The sequence below is a fragment of the Corylus avellana genome, chromosome 5 (genome assembly GCF_965113065.1).
Source record: "Corylus avellana chromosome 5, dhCorAvel1.hap1.2, whole genome shotgun sequence".
Lineage (NCBI taxonomy): Eukaryota > Viridiplantae > Streptophyta > Magnoliopsida > Fagales > Betulaceae > Corylus > Corylus avellana.
The window spans coordinates 22,611,096-22,637,097 of NC_142494.1; the positions used below are offsets into that span (position 1 = coordinate 22,611,096).

The 26,002-nt window shown below is 35.2% G+C and overlaps 3 pseudogenes; all 3 read right to left on the bottom strand.

Moving 5' to 3' along the window:
* Nucleotides 1–4,668: 4,668 nt before the first annotated feature.
* On the bottom strand, nucleotides 4,669–6,831 carry LOC148585933 (protein neprosin-like; annotated as a pseudogene).
* A 2,452-nt stretch (nucleotides 6,832–9,283) lies between these two features.
* LOC132182941 (cytochrome P450 89A2 pseudogene) lies at nucleotides 9,284–10,913 on the bottom strand (annotated as a pseudogene).
* A 6,352-nt stretch (nucleotides 10,914–17,265) lies between these two features.
* On the bottom strand, nucleotides 17,266–20,105 carry LOC132183154 (mannan endo-1,4-beta-mannosidase 5-like; annotated as a pseudogene).
* Nucleotides 20,106–26,002: the final 5,897 nt, after the last annotated feature.

Below are 26,002 nucleotides of genomic sequence, written 5' to 3' on the forward strand. Positions count from 1 at the left end.
GCAACATTAAAAAAAAACATGTTTCTTAACAGAGAAAACACCCAGCCAAGTGCCAAACAGAAGAGAACATGCCAAACATGACCATTTTAAATGAGAATTAGTCACATGATAGACCGGATTCTTTCAGTGCATCTCAGTATTAAGAACAAAAATGAGTACAATGGATTCGGCACCAAATTATTCCAAGTAACAAGTGCATGAAATCATGAATAATTGGTGATGACTAAATCAACAGACTTGCCTTGAGTTATTAAAACATGCACTCCATTTGACCAAAATGCAAGGTTATGATGCCTATTGTAAGTTGTAATGACCCAGTAAAAAGCGTTAGTCATATTTGTGTTATTACCCTAAAAGAATTAATCAATTTGAAGTTTATCTAAAATTCATTATAAAGCTCAGTTTCTTCTAATAACTAGGCAATATAGAACTTATCACTTTTAACTATCTTTATAAACTACTTACTCTATGTAAGCTAATTCTCATCTTTCCAATATGGGCTCGGGTGTTACACCTATAATCATTATTGACCTTTTCATTAACTGCATGTGGCATGAATTGCAGCATACTCATGGGCCCGAAAAGTCCATGGGTCTAAGAGCCCGATCAAGTCCTAGGAGGCCCAAAATGGCTCAATGGCCCATACCACAAAATATAAGATTTTCTCCCCCTCTCACAGATTATTCATCACCAATTATTCATGAAGTGATCATTCTTTGAGATCATCTAGGCCACTAAAATATATTCAGGGACAACGAATGCAACATGTTGAATCCAGCCATCGAAAAGGCCGAAGTGGCATGAATGGCCTTATTACAGGCATATCAAATAGGTCTAGAAAAAGAGGAGGCATTAACATTCATCCGATCAAGGACGGAACTACGTTAAAGGGTGGTGGCCCTCACTAATTTTTAAATATTTTTTTATTAAGTTAAATATATGTACATTTTTTGTTTAAAAATTAGGTTTGGTCTTACCAAAATTGGGCTTAACCCCTCATGGCCCTTAAAATGAGAATTTGAATTTTTTCCCGTTCATTTAAACTAGACCAAAAAAAAAAAGTGAAATGACAATTTTATCTCTATTTTAAAACTAAATGAATCCCCTCCAGTTAAAATGAACCGGAGAGAATCCTTGTCCTTGAAATGAGAAATCCTAATTATGTCCCGATCAATCCATTTAATATCAAAGTTAGCAAGTAGAATCAAGGCTCACACAATGATCAAAGATTTACTTAAATTAACTTGTATCCTATTTTGAAGTACCAAATACCTTACTCATAGCTTGCTGTTCGTTCAACCTTATACCCTATTTCTTTCTTTCTTTCCTTCTTTCCTTCCTTCCTTTTTTCTGTTTTTCTTTTGTTTATTTTATCTTTTAAATTAATACCATATTGAATAATCGTGTGAAATAGCTAGAGAGTGAAGCCAAAGAGAGTAATTAAAGTTGCACACGTCATGCATGCGTCACTACTAGAACAACTTTTAGCAATTTATTTACAAATTACGTACCATGTTGTGGGTCTGGGCATTTTTAACTTCATTCTCAAATATGCCACATATATATGTGTGTGTGTGTGAAAATCCTACGTGTTTGGTGATCTAATTTAGCCGACTTCGATTTTCGAGTGAATGCTATTTTGTTTTACCCAACCTTCAATGTCCAAGTTTTTTTTGGTGAGCACAAAAAATATTCACCTATATCATATATCAATTTTCTGTTTTAAGTGTTTTAATTTAGGGCTTATCTTCTTCATTTTTTTTTTTTAATCAAAAGGGTAGGAGTTGGCGACCGATAATGGCTATTTTATCTGAACATGACCATAGTAGTATATGCCTGTCGGAAACCACTTAAGAAGGCAATGCATAAATAGCGGGAACCATGAGCACTCTCTCAAGACCAATTGAGTCATAACTAGCTGACTCAACTTCATAAAGACATCAATGATTCATAATATGGCTAATACTAATCATATTTCTGTGAGTGATTCTCCATTGTAGAGAATTGAACCCACATCTTAATACGTGCCTAACCCTATGAGAATTTCCTTAAGAAAACTAAACCACCACCGGCTTATCTTCATGGAGGTTTAGGTAGCTAATCTACTTTTTCATTTTAGTAATAATTAACATTGGAATTTTTGTAGTTTTCACCTTAATTTTGACACCTCTATATTGTGGTAGAAAATTACCCTACTTTTGTTTTTCAAAGGATGTGCGTGGAAATTAGGCACAAAATCCCGATGAAAAATATAGGATGTGATTAATCAAATTAAACCAATCTAGTCTCTACGCGCGCGTGTCCTCAAGCAAGCACCCACGATCTTAGTGGCAATAAATTAACGAGACAAAGTAAGACTTAGATAATGGTTAATTTCCTTAATCATTTTTTAACCAAACTCTTGCGTCCATAACTCCATGTCATCTCCCTCTACCGTACCTTAAAAGCACAAAGACGGTTTCGAACGCGTTTCTTTCCTACCTTAAACAAATCATTAAGAGAAGAAAAGCAACTACTAGCTAGAACTCAAAACACTTTAGTACCCTTTTCTTAATTTTTTTATTTTTTTATTTTTTTTAAAATCACTCTGTATACGGTATACCTTATCTGCAGCATTAATATCAACATAGTGCTTCAACAAAGGATCCATAAGGGATTACGTACGTGTGTGGAGAAAACCATTTCAGGCATTCAATTAATATATATATATTTTTTTTAAAAATAACCAGTTTTTAAATCCAAGAAGACCGATCGAGAATCATCAGACATCAGCAACTAGTTTCTTAAACCAAAAACCATACAAGAAATCAAGCAGAATTACTATCCAATATGGTCTTTAGAAATTTAATTATTTATCTATTTTTTTTGCTTGATAATTATATCATTTAAAAACAGAGGGGTTATAATACTTTTATAGACGATATATATACAATGATAACTATAACTCTCATGTTCTACCCTTTAAACTCCATTCTCCCATGGAAATAACCTCCAAAAAAAGTATGTTAATTACCTAGGAAATAACCATATATAACAATGTAGCTTGAAATTTTTTTGTTTCTTGTCGTACGTGCAAAATAAGCAAATGGCCCCAAGAATTAAAAATTCAAAAAAAGGCACCAAAATGTTGAACCTCAGTGGATGCCATCTCGTTCAACTTATCCATCTTAAAAGGGTTCATTTAGGGCATTTTTTGAAATTGAGATCGCATTTCTCATGGGTTTAATAGGTTCACTGGAAATTAGCATGGACACGCAATACCACGGCCACTATTTCACATACAACGAGGTAAATAACAAACAAACAAGGTGCTTGTTTTGGTGTAAGTTTGTAGCTTCTTCGTCATTCCTTTTCTTGTTTTGGTAAAATTGATAATTAAGAGGTCCACGTGGGTGTTTGCTGCTTCCAAATCGACCACCTCTCTAGCTTCTTTATAAACGACCGCGTTAATTGTATTGTGATGTGAAAGACGGTGGTCGATCTTCTGCTCCTCATCACCAGTTTGAAGTATTCTGAAAAGTTCGCGTGTTCTGTTTTCCCAAGTTGTCTTTAAGGTTGTTGTTGCCGGCCGATAGTTTCAGCACCGACATGGGGCAAGAAATGAAGACTTTTTGCATATTTTTTGCTGCATTTTCGACGGTTGCAGCAACGCTGGAATCATTGAAGCGTTTAGACTTGTCCAACAGCTCCATCAACGGTACTTTCCCTCCACTCATCAACGGCCTTAACTTCTTGAACATTTCGCTCAACAACTTCACCGGACTGGTTGCCCCGGCCATGTACCGGAAATTTGGCAAATCGGCGTTTATCCATTATTCATCAAAAACGCCAATAATTCAAATTCCACCTCACCTGCCCCTCCAAAAACACCACCCCATAGACAAACACGCTAGTACGAGAAAACCCAAATCCAAAACCAAAGTTCTCGGCCTATCATGTGCATCTGCATGGAGCATGGTGCATGAATCCCATTTTTCAAGAGCACCTACAATTCACCAACTGGGCGATTTCGGCAATGTAGAGTTTGCTGCAGGGGGCTACAATTGCTTTACACGTGCCCAACTGAAAGAAAAGGTGATCGAAACCAATTTGATGGCCGGTGGGTCGGATAGAACGACTGTTTTTCAATTTCCGGCGGATAATGGACATATCAGCGGCCTCTTTCGCCACTGAATGGGACGTCGAAAATAGAGACGAGGTTGTCTATGACCATATATAATCTTCTTTTCTATCCTTCTGTTTTAGTATTTTCTATGCAAAAATTTTTGCTTGTAAAACATTTTCCTGGAGAATGTAAGTGAAAAGAGGTTTTTGGTGTTTTCCCACTAAAAAAAAAAAAAAAAAGCATACTTAGTGATGTTGAGAATAGTGATGTTTTGGAAAACATCAATGGATATGCTTATGGAAATATCCAGTGGATATCAAAGGGAATATTGGTTATATACAGCTAGCATGTTGAGTGCAATCAATGTCTTACAAGTGTCGATGCCATATTGCCATATTATATTTTTGGCATAGCAATGAAAATTTATTTATATAAAGGTGAAGATGAATCTTGTGCACAAGTTACACGAAATTAAATCAGCGTTTCTAACCAACAAAATGAAAGAAGCGCGCTAATGGTCCTGCTTAATACAAATTAACTTGATAACTTGAGAAAACTCATTATTAAGCTCCTTTGATTCCACCAGGACGATCATAAAAAATAAGACGTCCAAAATATTCATTGATATATCCTAAATCTTTAATGTTGTATGCATGTGGATTAGATGCATACACCTCTGAATCGATTGGATTGACAAAATTAAACGTTGCATTCTCATATGCAGCTCCAATTCGCCGACTATGAGCGAAATATAATGATGACTTCCAAGGCGGAGAAAGGCCAGTACCCATAGGGGGACTAGGCTGGTCTAGTGGACTGTAAACTTCTCCTTCCCAATCAGCTTGATTGCCAAACTCACTCAATTTGCCAAATAGTGTCGAAGGCCAAAAACCAACTTGATAATTCTCTTCTTCATAGTATAATGACCAGACAAATTTTGTTGAATTTGGCCCACCAAGTACGTATTTCCTACCATGTACGGTAGTAAGTAAAAATTAAACAAAACTTTGTGTGTGTATATATATATATATATATATTCATGGCTATTTTTTCATCCATATATTTGTTTAGTAATTTAATGAACATCTAAAAATATTTTACCTTATTGATTCGCAATTTAAGGGCGAATTGCAGTTGTCTACCTACAACAGAAGTCGCATTTATGGGCCAGCCTAGAGGCATTTGTGAATTTATTTGCACATATCCAGGACATTGTTGATTGAAACATTCTGTTCTTCCATCAATCAGCTGGTAGAATGAGTTCATTGAAAAAAAGATTTTGCTATCAATAGAAAAATATAAAGTATAAATCCTTTGATTTGTAACAAATAGTTCAAAAAAATGAAATTACTCAACACAATCTACAAAAACCCACAGTGAGGTGCGTAAATAGCCGAGTTTGGTTGTCTTTGAACAATAAAGGATTTAGCTAAAAAGAAATTTGCTCAGTATATATATGTTTGTGTTTATTAGCAAATGATAAACTATCTTAAAATAGGGAATTACCGTGAACCCTGTTTTTATGGTGTCAAAACCATTTGAAAGTGTCATCCGGAAAGCAATATATTGAGACCCAGTAACTCCTTCTGTATGAAATAAGCTAAAAAATGATTCAATTCCAGCAAGCTTCCTATTGGGGTGAATTTTTGTTCGAAGTATTGCATACTGCATGAGATATCCACATTCTTAATTCACTTGCATCACTAACACTAGGGTAGATTCACTAACAAAAAATAATGCATTTTTTTTAGCACCAAAAAAAAAAAAAAAAAATGATACTTACATGATGTCCAGGTTCTTCATTGATATTTGAAGAATGTATCTTTCAAAGGATTTTGGCTCTTGCCAAGTCATCTTTACTGATTCTTATTATAGGAACTGTTCCATAAGGACATCCTGGACCTTTTAGCCCAATATTTAAGGGTAATTTCCCTTTGGCTCTCATTCCTTGTAAAAACAACTTACGTTTCATCTCTAATGATACTCTTGAAAGGTTAGAACGATATCAGTTCTATCAATTAGCATTTGAAAAGAAAAAAGATTTTCATTAACAGTTCAACCTCAAATGTAGTATTCTTCCAAAAAGGATGATCAAAGCTAGGTTGTTTGTAGAAATCAATACAATCGTATATATCTCCATCTCTTGCCTGCAGATTTCAAATCTAAATCCAATAATGATTAATCACAAGCTCAATTGTGATTTTAAGAGTCCCATCATTCTTGAAGGGACACAAAAGTGATACAATAAGGACATATAGCATTACTCCGTGCCAATTTTACCTTAGAGTTAGCCAATAAATTAAAAATGGTTTCAAAAATATTGGGGGTCTAATAATATGAAATAAAATAGGATATATAAATTATGTATATGGCATTAAATTTTATTATTACGATTAAGTGTGGCTTGAGCCCATGGATGACTCTTAATCTCTTATATATATATAGAGGTGCATGCTAGGATAGGGAGCTTGATTTTTATCCTGATCATTAGTTCAATATCGATCTTATGCAAAATATTTGAAATATGCATAGAAATAAAGAATTAAAAGAATAACTTTTGGAAATCTTACTTGGATGCTTTTAATTGCAGAAGTTTTAAGATTTATAAGTCACTTCTTGAATTTCAGTTCTTCCTTTAAAGATAATCCCCAATCAGCTTCAACTAGATTTCCGCTAAGATAGAGAAAGCACAGGAAGAAAACTATTAAGTCCACCCTTGACGCCATGATCAATAAACACATATGAGTTTGTAGATTTAAAGAGTGTAAACACAAATATTTTTATCCTAGAAAACATTCATATTTATACGAAATGACATTACTTGCTTGGCAAACCATAAATATTATTGTCCAGCCTTAATATGTCTTCTGTATTAATTAAAATATTTATAGGATTGCACAATAATAATGACATTTATGATGAAAGATAAAACATAGAAATTGTCCAACCTAAACATACCAATTGCATTAATTACGAAGGCTATAAAATTGTCAAATAATAATGACAATAATGAAAATGATGGTTCTAATTTCTTTATAAATTGACAATAACTAAATGAACTTCATTTAAGACATATAGCCTTTAATAAGAGTAATGCTCGGAACCATATTTTTATCCTCTTTTGATCCTCTTAAAACTGATATGGCTTTTAAAATTACCATTAAATTTTAGATGAATCATACTTGAATTTTGATCCAATAGTGATTTTGAAAGCCACACCAGTTTTAGGAGGATAAAAATATGGTCCTTAGCATTACTCCTTTAATAATTCAGATTCAAGTACTATTAACTAACAATAAATGTGAGTAATTTGGATTTTTCAATTCTCAATCATTATTTTTAAGAGAAGTGCTAGGGAGCCAAACAAATGAACCTAGAAAATTTTTCAAACTGACTTGACAAACAGTGAGTGGCAGACAAGGGAGAGAGAATTGCATTTTTTTTAATTCAAAAACCCTTGCCACGTCAATTTGGAATTTTTTCTAGGTTCATTTGTTTGACTTTCTAACCCTTCTTTATTTTTTTAAATTAAAATTTGAAGATTATTTTGTTGATTTTCTGTTTTTCTATTATATATATATATATTCTTCTATAAACTTCTTGTTTTGCTGTATTTGTATCTCCATTTGTTGCTTTATTTATTTATTTATTTTTTATGTATTTATTGTTGGGTTCCTTGGATTTTTTGGGTTTTAGTCTCTATGTGCCATTGTGGTTTGATCTTGCAGTGGAGACTTGCACTACTAAATATAGAGTACCCACTCTTCATCAACTCCTGCTTCAAATTTTAATAGTGCCTTTCCCGCTTCAGCTTCATTCGAATGGTTGTTACAGCTTCCTAGTGGAGATTCATATAGGTTTTAGAGGCTTTTTAAAGTTCGTGCACCTTAAGAGAATGACTCTTCTTGGTTTGCTTTCATCTCCAATTCAAAGACTTTATTTCTTCGGTAAAACTAGTTGCAAGACTAGAAATGTTTTTCATAAGAGAGTCCCTTCAATCAAGATGGGTTGTAAAATAAGAGTTTTACAGCCTTTAGTAAAATTTTGACAAGCTAGTTAAAAACACCAAATATAATGTATATGAAAACACTCGATCCGCTAACCGAAATCCCTATAGAGCAAAAAATAAAATAAAATAAAATAAAAACCCTTTTACAGTACCCCCACTCATCTACGCCTAAACCACCAACGCCTCCTCCACCGAGCGATGCAGCCAGAATCTGCCCGAAGCCACCGAATTTTGGGTTGTGATTCTTTGTGGTTTGGTTTGTTTGTTCAAGAAATGTGAGATTCTTGCAATTTTTAGTTTTTCTGGGATGGAGGTGGCGAAATTGCTTGTGATTGAGAACTATTTTATCGCTTCATATTATGAAATGTGAAGTTAATTATGTAGTAAGAAAATGCAAGGAAATACTATTCTGATTTATTACTGTGTAGCAAATTGTCTATAACTTAGTTTACCATTTAGCCATACAATATTTATTAAAACTCATTTGTGAAAACCTTACATACATGGTTGTTTAGTAAACACGTACGAGTGATGAGATACATTTTCAAATACATGGGGGCTCTCATATTAAATGGTTAGTTTGCTTGAACTTACTAAGTCGTAGACTCACACTTTTACCTATAAAATTTTTATAGATGGTTGAGGAAAAAGAAGAAGATAAAAATCTGTATGAATGATTGATCTATGATGCATATGACTGATATGATGCCCCAGATATTGGAAGGGCTCAAGACCGGCTCGATTACATGCCCTCTGTAATGAGCCAACCCAGTACTGACAAAGCTCAATTCGGCTTGGTTCATTTACAGTCCTATAAATGTATAGGAAAATGCTCAAATTTTCCTTCATTATGATGAAGTCGTCTATTTAAACTTAGGTTGTCTGAAAGTACTTGGTCATATATATATATATATATATATGCGATGTAAATATCTGAAAATAGGTAAGATATTTATATAGATATTTTGGTGCGATAGTTGGTATCAATTATTGACAAAGATCTAATACAATCAATCCAACGAAAGATAAACAATACCAAAAAAAAAAAAAAAAAAGATAAATAAGGTACGGAACATGCATGTCCTACATGAGGCCACTTTGTACGTATGATAATTATTCATACACAAACAACACAAACAACTAACAGCTACGTTTGTACTATCTACAATCTACTTGACTCTTGGGATAACTTGAGCTCGCACCGGATTCTTCATAACTACCAAGAATTCTTCCTTCTCCGACAGATCAACACCATCCACCGCTTTCCACTCAAAATTCCAAACCAAATTTGCAACAAAGTACTCCAGAATAAGGGATCCATATTTGTAACCGGGACACATCCTCCTCCCAGCACCAAAGGGCAACATCTTAAACGATGACACATCACCCACTTCTTCTCCACCGTCATCACTACTAGACCTACTCATCATCCTTTCAGGCCTAAACTCCATAGGATTCTCCCACACCGTTGGATCGCGCCCTATTATTGCTGTTCCGATGAGCACCGTTGTATTTTTGGGGATAGTGTAGCCACATAACTCCATATCTTCTGTGTTTGTGTGTGGAACTAAGGAGGTGTTTGGAGGGTGAATTCTGAGACATTCGAGGATCACCGCTTTCAAATATGGAATCCTTTGCAAATCCTCCTCCTTAACCTCCTTCGCTCCTTGTTCCACAACTCGGCTGATTTCACCAAAAAGCTTGGCTTGAATACGCGGGTGCTTCACCAAATACGCCATGACCCAGTGGAACATCGTTGCGGTTGAGTCGGCACCTGCGTTGATAAACTCAGAGCTCAAGCTCAGTACATCGGCCTCCTCAAGCTTACCGGCGCCCTCAGAAATTTCCAAATCCAGTAAGGTGTCCGTGTATGTAACCAAATCCACTTCTTTGGCGCCCTTCTCTTGCTTCAACTTCTGGCGAGCTCTAATATGAGGCATCAGGATGTCGTATTGACGCTTTAAAAATTGAGTGTACCTTTGCCAGCGCTTTCTATAGACAAGCTTCCCCAATCTCGGCCAGGAAGCGAAGACGCTGAACTTAGCGTAGCTGACAAGAAATGTATATTGTATGTGTTCGACTTCTCGAATTGCATCTTCACCGATGTCGCCATATGTCATGAGAATGAACAAGGAAAACACAGCGCGGTGGAGATGCTCAAAGAGTTGTACGGCCTCGCCCTCTTGCTTGGAACATTGCTTGAAGCTGTTAACCAATGTTTCCATGGATCGGTTGCGGACGAAGGAGAAGGATTTCACGCTAGAAGGGTGGAGAGCTTCGGACATGAGATTACGACGAAGGACACGCCAAGTAAGGCCGTAGGGGGATCCCCCAATATCTTTGCGCTTGTTGCTGAGAACGTAGCTGACGGGGACAAGTGGTGGGCGGTTTGCAAAGATGGCGCTGTTTTTAACAAGGGCTTGGTGGGCAATGGGGTAGGAGGTTATGAAAACGAGGGGTTTAGAGCCGACGAGGAGTGTCATGATGTGGCCATACTTTTGGGAGAGGTTAGAGAGGAGGGAACGAAGTTCAATTGTTGATTTGGGAAGTAAATGGAGGTGTCCTATTATGGGAACAGAAGGGGGTCCTGGTGGGAACTCATTCTTTTTTGTGGTTTTGGAGGAGAAGAGAAGAGTGAAGAGGGTTTTTATGGAAAAGCATGCAGAGAGAGATAGGAGGATGATGAGCCACAACTCCATGGATCTAGTTAGCTAGCTCGCTCCAAGTATTAATTAGCTTGAAGATGGATGCATATGCTGCATGCCTCATTTATATGCAACAAACCAACAACCATGGCCAACTCTGTAAGACCATGACCATGAAGCATTAATGATGCAAGTACTAAACAAACATGTGTGAAGAAGCTTCTTTGGATCAGCCAGTTGCCTCGATCCGTACGTCTCTCTTTCTATTTGGCATTGTGCGTTCTTTTTCTTTTTCTTCGATCTCTAAACTGTCTCGTTTTTGACCACCATCCTCCAAGGGATGGTGGCGCTGCATGTGTAGTGGGTCAGGCCTTGCTTATGATATTTGTTCTCTCGGCCACTTGTCTAAGTTCATGACTTGGTCTCATTATGCCACGTAATAATTATGCTTTGCCCTCTTTTTCGGTACTATATCTTTTCTTCTTTTTTATTATAAAATTTTTGGAATTAAATGTAAATCGTTAAAAAACAAAATTTATACTACCTAATTAGTCAAATCTCGAAATAAATAACTCCTCTGATTCCATAAAAATAAAAGTTGTAAGAAAACTGCTACACTTTACAAAATTTGTCTCTAAAACTTAGTTTTCAAATAATATGTCATAATTTCATAAGTTGGTAATACATTTTTCAAACAAAAAAGAAAAGAAAAAGTCAAGGCAACAAGTTAAAGGCGAATTAAAGCTAATGATAGTGGAATAGCGGCGACTCTTAGAGTCGTCGCTGATGATAGTGGAATAGGGGCAACTCTTGGTTGCCACTATTAATTTTTTTTATATCATTAGCGGCGACCTTAAAGTCGCCGCTAATGATAGTGAATAGCGGCGACTCTTAGAGTCGTCGCTGATGATAATGGAATAGCGGCAACTCTTGGTCGCCGCTATTAATTTTTTTATATCATTAGCGGCGACTCTCTGGTCGCTGCTATTGGCATACCAATAGCGGCAACCTTAAGGCTATTTCGAACATATTTTTGCGGCGACAAAAAAAGACATTAGCAGCGACTCAAAGTTGCCACTAATGACCCCTCATTAGCGGCAACCCTAAAAGTTGCCGCTATTTGGCATCAGCGTCCGATTACTAGCGACAACCAAATAGCAGTCACTTTGTCCCCGCTATTGGTAAATAGCAGCCATTTTTTGGGTCATTAGCGGCGACTTTGAGTCGCCGCTAATGACCAAATTTTTTGTAGTGAAGGTTCTTGCTTGACTCTTTTTTCTTGTTCTTTTTATTTTTTCGTGATAAACATGGAGAGCTTCTTAATTTGTGGTAGCGAAAGTTTGGCAACACATATATCATAATATGGAAATGGGTCCAATATGGAAATGCTATTCAATAGTTGTTTTTTTTTTCTTTTTAAAGAAAAGAAAAACAAAAAAAAGAAGAACACAAAGGATACTAAAAAACAGACACTTGAGAGAATAAGTAGCATTTTTCATATGAAATACATAATATAATATAATACTAAAAAAACGAAGGTTAATATAAAAGTTCACACACTTTATTTATTTAGCAATTTGTAGCTGCCATGGATAATAATTAAACTTATAAATTTCAGCCAATAGAACCTTCCTATATGTCACTTCTTGTGGGTCAAGACAAAGAGGCCAAAACTTTAGCGCTGAGTTCTTCTTCTTATAATAATAATAATAATAATTATTATTATTATTATTATATTATTATTAGTGATGACTTATTAAGAACAAAAAAAGAGTGGCACTTAGCGGAGGCTGCTTTTTTTTTTTTTTTTTTGGTTAAAATTTTGTCTGTTTATAGAGGCTGCTTTTCTTCATGCATGTTCAAATCTGTGGGTACGACTCTTGATATTTTGTTGTGGAAAATTCTGGTCTCTGGATAGTAGAGCCATGGAAAATTCTGCGTTCAACTTGTGCATATAAACGAGTGCGGAAAATTTATCATGGGAATTAGGGGATGGCAGAATATTCAATTGCAGTGTCCCCGTCAAATCGCCGCGCCATCGGTAAGACTTTCGGTAGTTGGAGTAAAAAAAATTATTTTGACTTTATAAAATTTTTATTTCATTGATTAACCGAACTGAACTAACTTTAACTCTTACTAGGTTTTTGCATCACTTGTTTTGAACAAAAATATGTTCAATAAACATTTGTTTAGCCCAAAATAAAAACCATATGGCCCCAAAAACAATTCATCTTGGCCCATAAAAATAGGCTTGGCCTAATATAAAAAGCTTACAACTAACTGACCGGCGACTTAACTTACTACGTACACCGAGTTAATTGAAATAGTCTAAATTTATTATTGTCTTTATCAAATTGGTGAATTAACCGATTTTTTCGGTTTAGTAGGAGAAAATGCTTCTACGTTCACCAATTTAACCTATAGTCAACCCTTCAGGGAACTTTTCTAGAAAGATTCAGCTTATGTAAAAATAACATATAATCTTATGTTAAAATAACAGATGGTTCATATTAATTTAACTACTTTTCAACCCAAGGACATTGACGAAGAAAACAAAACGTGGGAACAAACGTACGTATATGCAAAACACACAGCAAACCCGTTTCAAACGAAACACTAAGTTGGACTCTTCTCCGAAGACTTGCTTTGCATAGTCAAATCGGGCAGTCCATTTTGAATCCCAGGAAAGCAGCAACTCAGCAGCCTGCAGTAGTGACAGAGACTTCATCTACAATTTCATAAAACCATCAATCATAACTCATAAGTGCTATATACATTGAGAAACACCACTACGTACAAAACAACAATATATATATATATATATATATATATATATATATATATCAGAGCTAACAAAATATGAACCTTTGTCTTCAAATTTAAATAAAGATCAAACAATTTTAAATATGGAACAGGCATCTCACCCATACAATAAACCTAGTGTGTTCTTGCAAGTGGATCTAGTTCTTAGAGTTGGTAAAATTTGGTTTATATGCGTGTGCATCTAAATGGGTTGTTATAGCGCCTGAATGGGAGAGCCACCGAGAGTACCAGAAATCAAGCATGTACAAACCGCCTTAATGGTATCCAAACGAGAGCCACTGAGAACACCAATGTTTGGTCATGTCCTGATAGTGCGTTTGTATGTTTGGACAGGCAGGGTAACAGGTTCACAAACCCTAGACGCATCCCAACGAGGTGACTAGGCAGTTCGGATACACCACCTTATAACCTGCGATTTCTACTGCTACCTATTTAAGTCTCTTTGTTGAGACTTTACAATTATGCTTTTCTAAGAGTCAAATACTGAGAGAAAACATCAGAGAGAGTAGTAAGGTTTTCTATCGAGGTTTTAGAAACTAAACACTTTAAACAACACTCTTATTTTGTAATCCTCTTGTAATGTTCTCCAAATAATGAAATTCGCTTCAACTTTGTGGACGTCGCCCTTAGCAGTGAACCACGTAAATTTTGTATTCATGTGTGATTGCCTAATCTTATTATTCCACATTCTTCATTCTTTTCGTATCTCACGGGTCTTGGCAGGATATAGTGATTTTATCCCCAACACTGGTATGCACGGAAAATTCATAGCTTTCAAGCTCTAAGGGAACTAAGAAACTTTAGGAGCCCAAAAATGTATAGAGAAGATTTTCGGTCAATATTGTGATTTGTGTCAAGAAGACTAGAGAAATTTTCTCTTTTGCAAAAGAAGTTCTCTTTAGTTTCGACGATAGTGATTTTGGTGTATAATGGGACTTTGTTTGTTTAGTCACCACTAATTTCTACTTCAATTTTTTTTTTTCTTTTTTAAATAATTTTTTTTTTTATAGTAGAATTTCTTTCAAGTCGTCTTCAATCGTAGATGTAAGCTTGCTAAGCCGAATCATGTAAGTCTTAATGTCTTTGTGTAATTGTGCCTATTTTATAATGTTATTTCCTACAGCATCTTTCCAGTCCTAAATATAAATTTGTCACGACAACTTGAACAAATAAATCAAGCCCTGTTCACTGATGTAACTATTTTTCATGTCAACATTTATGTGATATCAAGACCCTTAATTTGATACCATCAAGGGTGGTGGTTCAATGGCCTAAGGAAGTTTCCAAGTGGTCAGCGCATGTACTAGGGTGTAGGTTCGAATCTCTGCAATGGAGAATCCCCACATGATGCAGAGGACAATCTATATATTCTTGATTCTCTTGATTATTTGTTGTTTTCTAGTATCGAGGAGAAATCATGTATGCTGTGCATTTGCGATGAGGGAAATAACAACTGGGCCTTCAGTATAGTTGTTGCCTAGTGATTGAAAAGGAGCTTATAAATCATATGCACTGGGAGGGTGGGATTGAGACAACAATAAACTAATTAAATTAAAGTTCTTTCTTTGGCCCAATTATCGATTAGAAGATTTGCTTGTCCAATTCACTTTGAATGGACGAATTGTGATACGTAGAGTGTGTTGAGTATACATGTGTGAGTGTAACAAGGTTGAGTTCCAAATTTAAAAATATCATAAGTGTGAATAGTTAATATAGCATAGTTGGGCCAATATTCATAGGCTTAAGCTTTTGAGTTAAATGACATCCTAACATGTCATATAAGGGTTTACTAGAAAACTTCGAAAGTATTCTTTGATAATTGGTATTATAGCCAAGAGTGGTGTGCGGTGTGGTGGATGATAGTAGTCTCTTTTGCAAGTGGGGATGGTGCGCATGGCACGGTCGAGGGTCCATTGAATAAGGACAAATGTGAATGACATGTGTATCGATGAGAGTCCCTCGAGTAGGGGCAAACGTGCATAGAACACGCAAGCCTACATTGCACACAAGTGATATTGAAGATGACCTATAAGATTAATAAAACTTCCATTTGAGGTGGAGTGTAAAGATGTGATGATGGACTCACACGTTAGAGAGAGATTATTGAGTACATACGTGTGAGTGTAAAAATGTGAAGTCCCACATTGGAAAGATGTAACTAGTGAGTGATTTATCAAAAAAAAGAAAGATGTAACAAGTGAGTGGTTTTTTTTTTTTTTTTTTTTTTTGGTAACGTACCGAATTTCATTAAAACATAAGAAGGTTACAGGATAGACACATAAAGCTAAACAACTTAAACAATTTAACCCTATCCAAACAGACTACAAACTCCTCAAAGAAATGTCCAAACCCATAGTTCAAGTGGTTAATATAGCATAGTTGAGTCCAAACCCATTGACTTAAGTTTTTGGGTTGAGTAATGTCCCAACATGCTATATTATGATCTTGCTAGAAGACTCCCAAAGCTGTTAATCTCCCTCCCAAAAAGAATGTGTATTCAAAGGTGGGGGTTGACTTGTAGTTTTGTGCTTATCAGCGAAACCATTTTATTCATTTTGTTTCCAGAGTTGTAATTATGCACAGTAAGACTAAGGACTAATATCATGGTTTTACTACTCATCATGATTTATTACAAAAAGGAATACGGATCTGCATATGATACTGAATCTCTTTTATGTTTTATCTATCTAGATAAGGAATTGATATTTTATTTGAAAAATGTATTCATGTCCTAAAATAATTTGTAGGAGAAAAATGATTTTGAGCTATCAACACTACCAGCTCTTGTTCCTGTACTGAGCACTGCTACAGGCGAGACACTATTGCTGATTGTGAAGCATGCAGACCTTATAATCAACAAGCTAACTATCAATATGAGGCATTCAACTCAAATACTTTTATTAAATAACAGGATCTTATTTGCATGGAAATGTCTGTAACTGCTTAAGATGAGTTGCTATGAACAAAATTTTTAATACATGTTTTATTCTTTCAATAATCCGTATTTATAGCAATGGAATCATATTATTCCAATGATGAGATGACTAAGGGCCATGAGTTCATAACCTAAATTTTCTCAAGGGTGTCTTGATAACATGAGGCTCAAATGGAAGGTATTAAATTGTCTAGGAGGAGCACCTAGATGACTGTAAAAGTTCAAATGTAGTCATTGACTACTTTGGCACAATTGTTCTTGCTGTCACAGTTGGTTACAAGATTCTACTTGTTCTAGTTGAGACAACTTCTCTCTGGAATGAAGCCACTGCCTCTTTCTTTCTTTTTTTAAAAGTTTTTTTTCCCTTTTATGAATGTCCTACTATCTTGAACTTAACGCAATTAAAATACTTTCTTTTCGTGATTATTGTAGACTAGTCAGGAGCACTTAATATTACATGTCCTGCCTATGATTGTTCGGGCTTATGATGATAACAATGCTCGAATCCAAGAAGAAGTTTTGAAAAAATATGTATCCCTTGCTAAGCAAACTGGATCCACAGGTAACTGCTGCTTATTATTCTTAGTGTAGTTTTTTCATTCTTAATTAGAGTTATTTTGATGACATTACATGTGTTTGCAAATCTGTACCTCAGATGCTTTAAATATCTGAGCTTCTGAGATGATGATAAATACTATCATCCATTATTCTGAGGTGCTTCTTCGAGGATAAAAAAACTGTTGAACATAATTTCCTTCAGTCCTTGTAATGGATGGCTTCTTTCTTTGATTTTCTAAATTCGGCGACAATCAATGGCTTCTTCAAGATGCTCCTTGAGTTTGCCCAGTGACTTGTCACCCACTTTTGCAGGAATGTCATTCGCGAGTAACTGCTCTGTCTTGGAAGCCTGTACGTTATCGAAATTTTTAAAATATAAAGAGCTTTTATATTTGGCTCAATAGATTTATTCTCTATTTTAATTACACCTAGCTCAACAAAAACAAAATCAAGATTTGGTGAGCATGGTTCACACTCACCAAATATTTCAGCAATTTGGTGAGCTGGATGCAAATAGCATTTTAGATCCATTTTAGCATTGTGGCTAGACAAAATTTAGGTTATTTTGGCTACTCGGATGAGAGTGCTAGTGAATATTTCTGAAAATTTTGAGCTTACCAGACATCAGGATATGCATGTATGGTTGCAAAGTCAATCTCTTTAATCATATGATTGGTTATAAAATCTGTTCCAACTTGGAAACCTTGAGGATTGTATTGCTTTCGATCCTGAATTGGGTCTCCATAGAAACCTTCCATGCCAACTCCCAATAAGTGTATGTTGTCAATGGATTTGACATGGGGAGCCATCTCTTGAACCCATTCCTGTTTGAATAAATACAATAACTTTACAAGTGCATCTATGTCTATATATATATATATTGCTATAAATTGTCAAGTTAGGGCTCTAATGGCTCACGTTTATGGTCTTAAAGAGAGATCAACTTTGCAGCATGGTTCATTCATTAGTTCCCAAGCCATAATCATCGGATCATCTTTATATGCAATTCCAGTGATTGTGTTCATCCTATTTAGCACTTTCTGTGACAAAACCATAGATATAACAGACAAAAAGAAGGGAAAAACAAAAAAGAGGCAACTTGTTAGTGTTAGAATATAATTTAAATGATTAACTCTACAATTTTTTGTTAGCTTAAACTTTTAAAACAAGTTGTGATTTAATATGGTATCAGAGACAGATGTTATGAGTGCAAACCCTAACTTTATAATTTATCCTCTATTTCAGCTAAAAATTTAACTTGTTGAGCCTTACTTGCTGAGTGGAAATTTGAGCTCACACGTGAGGAAATGTATTAGAATATAATTTAAACGATTAAGTCTACCATTTTCTATCAGCTAATAAAGCTTTTGAAACAAGTTGCGGTTTAACGGTTTAGCATTTATTTCTATGTAAATGATAACCGAAGAAAGCAGCTCTCCTATAATATTGACCTTCACATGGTTCTTGTAGTGCCCTTTCACGACTGCATTTGTGTAAAAATCATCATCACCATTGACTGCCACGCCAGCACTTCTAGCCCATTTCACGTACTGAGGTCTTCCTCCATAGTCTTGGTAATTGTTACTCAAAGCCAAAATTAAACGAACTCCATACTTTCTTGCCTCCGAGATCACAAAATCAAGTCCCTGAGAATCGCTAAAAGTAATAATAAGCATTTCAAAGAAGCTACAAATCAATGCATTATGCGTGCCACTTATCTCACTCCCAAGTGGTTTGAGATTCGAATCCCGCAATGAAAACGCTTGGAATTAGGCCTCAGCAAATTCACCGCTTATCGACTTTCGACCGCCTACCGACCGATAGCTGACCGACTTTTACCGACACCGATTAACCAATGAGCGGTAGGCGAAACATTTTTTTTTTTTTTTCAACAAATTCAATTCGGTAGGCGAAATAAAATTTGTTAACCGAACCGACTTTACCGATCGACTTCGTCGATAATTTTCAATTTTTTCACATACCGACTTTACCGAGCCGACCGCCTATGAGTGTCAGGACAAAAATTTGGCGGAATAAGTCAGTGAAATTTCCAACTTTACTAACATTTTGACAAAACAAAAATTTTTCTATCGACATCAACCGACGCCCAGCATGGCTTGGAATTATTCCCATTTCACCGGCTAAGTGTCCACTAGTGCTTTCAGTAAAGTTGAGTATGGTTGAAACCGACTTGAGGGAGCGTTTGCAATCTCCTCGTTTAAATCCTTTCTGTCATTGGTTCTTAATGAGTAGGTACTGCTATATATGGTCATGCTCAGGTAGGAAGCCACTCCTGTCGCCCCTACTCGTCCTATCCTTTTGGACAGAATTCTCTTCCAAACTGAGTTAAATGAATTTCTTCCATCCTAATTTATAAAAATGACATGTGTCCTTTTTGTTTTGTTTTTTTTTTTTTTTTTGACATGTCCGCACAAGAGGGCGGAGGGAGATTTGAACTAGTATCTTTTTTGTTATTAACATGTGAAATGCACATGAGTTTTTAGAAAGATTAATTCCAACTTTGTCCCTGCTATTAAAAAAATATGTACATCTCACATGTTCAAAAGACACGTCATTTTTATAGATTGAGTTTGAAGAGATTCTTTCAATCCAGTTTGGAAGAAAACTCTCTAATATTATTTTTGAATAGAAAAAAAGAAAGAAGAAAGTAGAGAGAAGTGATATAACCTGAAAGACGTGCTCATCATAAATGCCTGGAGATATTTGGAGAGCTCGGTAACCTCTGTCTCAAATGCCCATGTCCGGCAGACGGTGAGCCCAGCGGCGGAAGCCTCGCGAAGCACACTCGATATTTTGTACCTTTGGCTTGGCTGAAGCAACAACCATCATCCAATACGAGTTAAAGCCATTGAAGAGGAATGGAGATCCATTTAGTGCAAAATGGGCGTCTCTTGCTTGAATGAATCCTGAAACTGCGCCTGCAGGGACGCCAGCTTCACAAACAACGGCCATAAGGAGGATAATTAACACCCCACAAATGTACTTCATTTTCCCATTAATGCATGCCATTATTTTGTACATGTTTTGATGCTTTTCCTTCATAATTTCTGTTGGTTTCTTCGTATATATATAGGAGGGAGAGAGAGAGAGAGAGAGAGAGAGAACAGGAATTGGTGAAGATATTATGAGATGTAACCGAAATTTCTGACTATAAGCGTTAAAAAATTGACTGAATGGTTGCAATTAATTTGTTGTGGGGTAGTTTTTGATGATATATATGTACCCTCACAATTTGGTACGAGGAATGCTAGTATGTTACGGTTCTTTATAGTGTTTTCTTAGTGTTTTTTTGATCTAAAGTGAATAATATTGTTTTCTATTTTTTTAACAAAATAATATGTAGGTAAGATCATAAGAACACTAAGAAAATATTAAGAGGAATGGTAGTATTTTTCATCTGGTAGATACGGTGTTAGAATAAATTCCATATTAACTCTGATTTAGTTTGCTTCTAAGTCTATCATCAATTTCCTACCCTATCTAACATACATTAATTCTTTTATAAATACCACATATTCTCTTACATTTTATATATTTTTACATGGGGTTGTGGGAATACCACCAGTTTCCTCTCCTACAATTAAATTTTTGATTTCTATCTGTTTGATACTTGTAAGTTGTTGTTGTAGTTGTACCATGCGTTTTTCATGTGGAGGTGTGGCAGCTCTAACGCAAGATTGGATGAAAGTCTTCCTCTTCCAGTAATATACAGACAATGCATGAAATTGGCATGCGCGCACCAATTGAATATATATATGGAACTCCATATGCGGGTGGAAGTACATGCCCCCTTCAAACTACTTCTCAATTGATAATTATTTATTTTAAAATTTTCAATTGCGACAATATTCTTCTAAACTACCAAAAAATTGATAATATTTCCTCAAAGTCAGCAAAAAAAGAAAAAATGTCCATAATTTTTTTTTTCTTCAATAAGATAAAAATATTCTAATAAATTCGAAAAAAAAAAAGATTTTTTTTTTTTTTTAAAAAAAAATTTACACCATTTTTTTTTTAAAAATATTTCTATTTTATTAAGGCATTTTCTTCATTGGAGGAATATATATTGACAAATTTTAATAGTTTAAAGGAGACATTATCTTAATTAAAAATTTGAAAAATACATTATTAATTAAATAGTAATTTGAAGGAGAATATGTAGGCTTTTTCCTGTATATATTCTATATTTATACGAATTAACCTTATCCTTACACATAAAAGTAACACATTCAATTTTCACTTTTTTTTTTTTTTTTTTTTGAAACCGATAGTGGAGATGGACGTCATGCAAGAATAAAAAGCATGGTTTCAGTTAATGATGAATGATAGCTTGGGTGGTGTAAATTTGAGAGCAAGTAAGCTTGTGAAGAAGCTTAGCTGCAAAACTCTCTCTCATTATTAATTTCCTTTTGTCTTTCTAGCTTTACTCCTACCAGAATAATTGATCCGATCCCCATTACAAACACTACATAGGTGATAGGTTAGAGTATGAAGTTATGATTCAAGATCCACCAATAAAAATACAGTTTTCACACCCATGGCAGAGCCACCCCAGGGGTGGTTTTCCAACCACCACTTAATTTCTTTCTTTTAGTTTTTATTATTATTATTTTTAATTATATCAATTTAATTCATCTTTCCAAACATATTTTTCCATTTTGTTTTCTAAATCATCCAAACATAATTTCTAAATTATTTTTTCTCTGCATTCTCAATTTTAAATAAAGTATAGAATAATATAAAACAACAGTAAAAATCGCACACCCCAATGTTTAATATATAACTCAAGAAACCTCTTACAGGTTGCATATCCTATTAGTAGTATTTGAAAATATATTGGTTAGGACATAGTCAAGCTACATTTCTGATTGTTTTTTTTATATGACGGGAAACCCTCCAAAATAAGGTCTTTTCGTATACCCACCCATGAAAGATAAATTATGAACTCCTGTAACGCACTCATACCACGCAACTTAGTTAAATTAGGGATGTAGTCCCAAAAAATTGCTTGCACTCAAGCAAAATATAAACTTTAAACATGATGGTTATGCCACCAAAAAGTCCAAGACCAAAGTTACCTTTATGAAATTTTCAAGGGCTTTGGCACTGACTTTACATAGATGTGTACAAAGTTGAACTCTTGTTGTGAAAACTCCATGATGCTTTTCTACAATGCTGCCTATATGACATAAAGTGTGATGATCAACTTTGAAAAAAAAGGGAAACCGGTCAACAAGTATCATCAGATAATCGTACGATGCACAAAAGAATGATTATTGCAACATTAAAAAAAAACATGTTTCTTAACAGAGAAAACACCCGGCCAAGTGCCAAACAGAAGAGAATATGCCAAACAGGACCATTTTAAATGAGAATTAGTCACATGATAGACCAGATTCTTTCAGTGCATCTCAGTATTAAGAACTAAAATGAGTACAATGGATTCGGCACCAAAATGATTCCAAGTAACAAGTGCATGAAATCATGATCGGTGATGACTAAAACAACAGACTTGCCTTGAGTTATTAAAACATGCACTCCATTTGACCAAAATGCAAGGTTATGATGCCTATTGTAACGACCCAGTAAAAAGTGCTAGTCACATTTACGCTATTACCTTAAAAAAATTAGTCAATTTGGAGTTTCTCTAAAATTCATTATAAAACCCAGTTTCTTCTAATAACTAGGCAATGTGAGACTTGGTACTTTTAATTTTTATAAACTACTCACTCTATGTAAGCTACTTCTCATCTTTTCAATATGGGCTTGGGTGTTACACATATAATCATTATCGATCTTTTCATTAACTGTGGCCTGAATTGCAGCATACTCATGGGCCCGAAAAGGCTATGGGTCTAAGAGCCCGATCAAGTCCTAAGAGGCCCAAAAAGGCTCAAGGGCCCATACCACAAAATATAAGATTTTCTCCCCCTCTCACAGATTATTCATCACCAATTATTCATGAAGTGATCATTCTTTGAGATCATCTAGGCCATTAAAATATATTCAGGGACAACGAATGTAACATGTTGAATCAAGCCATCGAAAAGGCCAAAGCGGCATGAATGGCCTTATTACAAGCATATCAAATAGGTCTAGAAAAAAGGAGGCATTAAAATTCATCCGATCAAGGACAGAACTACCTTAAAGGGCGGTAGGCTCTCACTAATTTTTAAATATTTTTTAAGTTAAATATATGTACATTTTTTGTTTAAAAATTAGGTTTGGTCTTACCAAAATTGGGCTTATCCCCTCATTGGCCCTTAAAATGAGAATTTGAATTCTTTCTGATTCATTTAAACTAGACAAAAAATATGTAAAATGACAATTTTATTCCTATTTTAAAACTAAATGGATCCCCTCCAGTTAAAATGAACCGAAGAGAATTTTTGTCTTGAAATGAGAAATCCTAATTATGTCCGGATCTAGTCCATTTAATACCAAAGTTAGCAAGTAGAATCAAAGCTCACACAATGATCGAAGATTTACATAACTTGCATCCTATTTTGAAGTACCTAATACCTTACTCATAGCTAGCTGTTCGTTCAACCTTATACCCTATTTCTTTCTTTCTTTCCTTCTTTCCTTCCTTCCTTTTTTTCTGTTTTTCTTTTGTTTATTTTATCTTTTAAATTAATACCATATTGAATAATCGTGTGAAATGCTAGAGAGTGAAGCCAAAGAGAGTAATTAAAGTTCCACACGTCATGCATGCGTCACTACTAGAACAACTTTTAGCAATTTATTTACAAATATGCCATATGTGAAAATCCTACGTGTTTGGTGATCTAATTTAGCCGACTTCGATTTTCGAGTGAATGCTATTTTGTTTTACCCAACCTTCAATGCCCAAGTTTTTTTTGGTGAGTACAAAAAATATTCATTTATATCATATATCAATTTTCTTTTTTATGTGTTTTAATTTAGGGCTTATCGATCTTCTTCATTTTTCTTTAATCAAAAGGGTAGGAGTTGGTGACCGATAATGGCTATTTTATCTGGACATCACCATAGTAGTACATGCCTGCTGAAAACCACTTAAGAAAACAAGGCATAAACAGCGAAAACCATAGGCACTCTCTCAAGACCAATTGAGTTATAACTAGTCTGACTCAACCTCATAAAGATATCAATGATTTCTAATGCGGCTAATACTAATCATATTTGTGTGAGTAATTCTCTATTGTGTAGAGTCAAACCCACACCTTAATATGTGCCTAACCTAATGAGAATTTCCTTAAGATCACTAAACCACCACCGGCTTATCTTCTATTGCATGGAGGTTTAGGTAGCTAATCTACTTTTTCATTTTAGTAATAATTAACATTGGAAGTTTTGTAGTTTCACCTTTTGACACTTTATATTGTGGTAGAAAGAGATCCACACGAGGAATGAGCTTTAAACTTTTGCAAAACTTAATGGGAGATTTCCATTAATTATATAATTTTGTGATAATTTTTGATAAACATGAAAACTAGCATCGTAGATCATTAGAAAATTATCCTATTTTTGTTTTTGGGGAAACTTCAGAAAGCCCCCATGAACATCTAGCCGTTTTGACATACCCCCTAAATTTTCAAAACTCTCACTTAGGCCCCTTGAACTTTGGTTTTCTCTCACTTTGGACCCTTTTAACTTTTTATACCCATTTTACTCTCCCCAAAACTACGTCGTTTTGTGTCCTAAAACTACAACACTTACCCAGCCCAAAATGACGTCGTTTTAGGCATTAATTTTTTTTTTTTTTTTTTTAAATTTATTTTGCTTTTCTCTTTTTTTTTTTTTTTTTTTTTTTTTTTTAAAAAAAATTAATGCCTAAAACGATGTCGTTTTGGGCTGGGTAGGTGTTGTAGTTTTAGGACACAAAACGACGTAGTTTTGGGGGAGGGTAAAATGAGTATAAAAAGTCAAATTGTTTGACTTTAACTTTAAAAGGGTCCAAAGTGAGAGAAAACCAAAGTTCAGGAGGCCTAAGTGAGAGTTTTGAAAATTCAGGGGGGTATGTCAAAACGGCTGGAAGTTCAGGGAGGCTTTCTAAAGTTTCCCCTTTGTTTTTCAAAGGATGTGTGTGCATGGAAATTAGGCACAAAATCCGGATGAAAAATGTTCAGGCACAGTTTTCTATATAATGACATGGCACGCCCAACAAGCTTGATTTAACCAACCCATGAACGATTTGAACTACACAACAAAAAATAAAGAAAGATCGAAGTGACCGGAGTTGAGCCGGCGTGAGTACTCCGATGCCTAAGTTAGAATGGGAAAGAGAAAGGATATTGTCAACAACTACGAAACTCAGATAATGAGAGTTGTGATTACCTTTACTTTGATAATATGATTTGTATTTATTGGCAGGGAGAGGATTTGATTTCCCGTGCATTCAGGAATCTTATCCCTTGAATGAAGGATCATGTTTGTTAGTTGTTGATGATTTTAATGTCCTGAGATCAGGGGGTCGAGTAGGACTCGGTCACCTTTGTGACTCTAGATGCTAACTGGCGTATCTTCATTGATATATTTTGATTGTAAATAATATCTTTTAGGATATCGGAATTATTCTCTTTGCCGAGGCCTGTATGTCCTGAATTAGTCTCGGATTTTACGGTTTCGGCTTAGGGGGTCTCGGATACATAAGACTCGGCTCACTGGATCTCGGACGTAGGTCTCGGATTCTTGAGTCTTAGGTCCAGGTCTTGGGCTTTCTCAGATTGGGCCTGAAGACTGTTGAATATTTAAATGGGCTGATCCATGACCCAATAAAAAATATAAGATGTGATTAATCATATTAAACCAATCTAGTCTCTAAGCGCGCGTCCTCAAGCTCCCACGATCTTAGTGGCAATAAATTAACGAGACAAAGTAAGACTTAGATTGTGGTTAATTTCCTTAGTCATTTTTTAACCAAA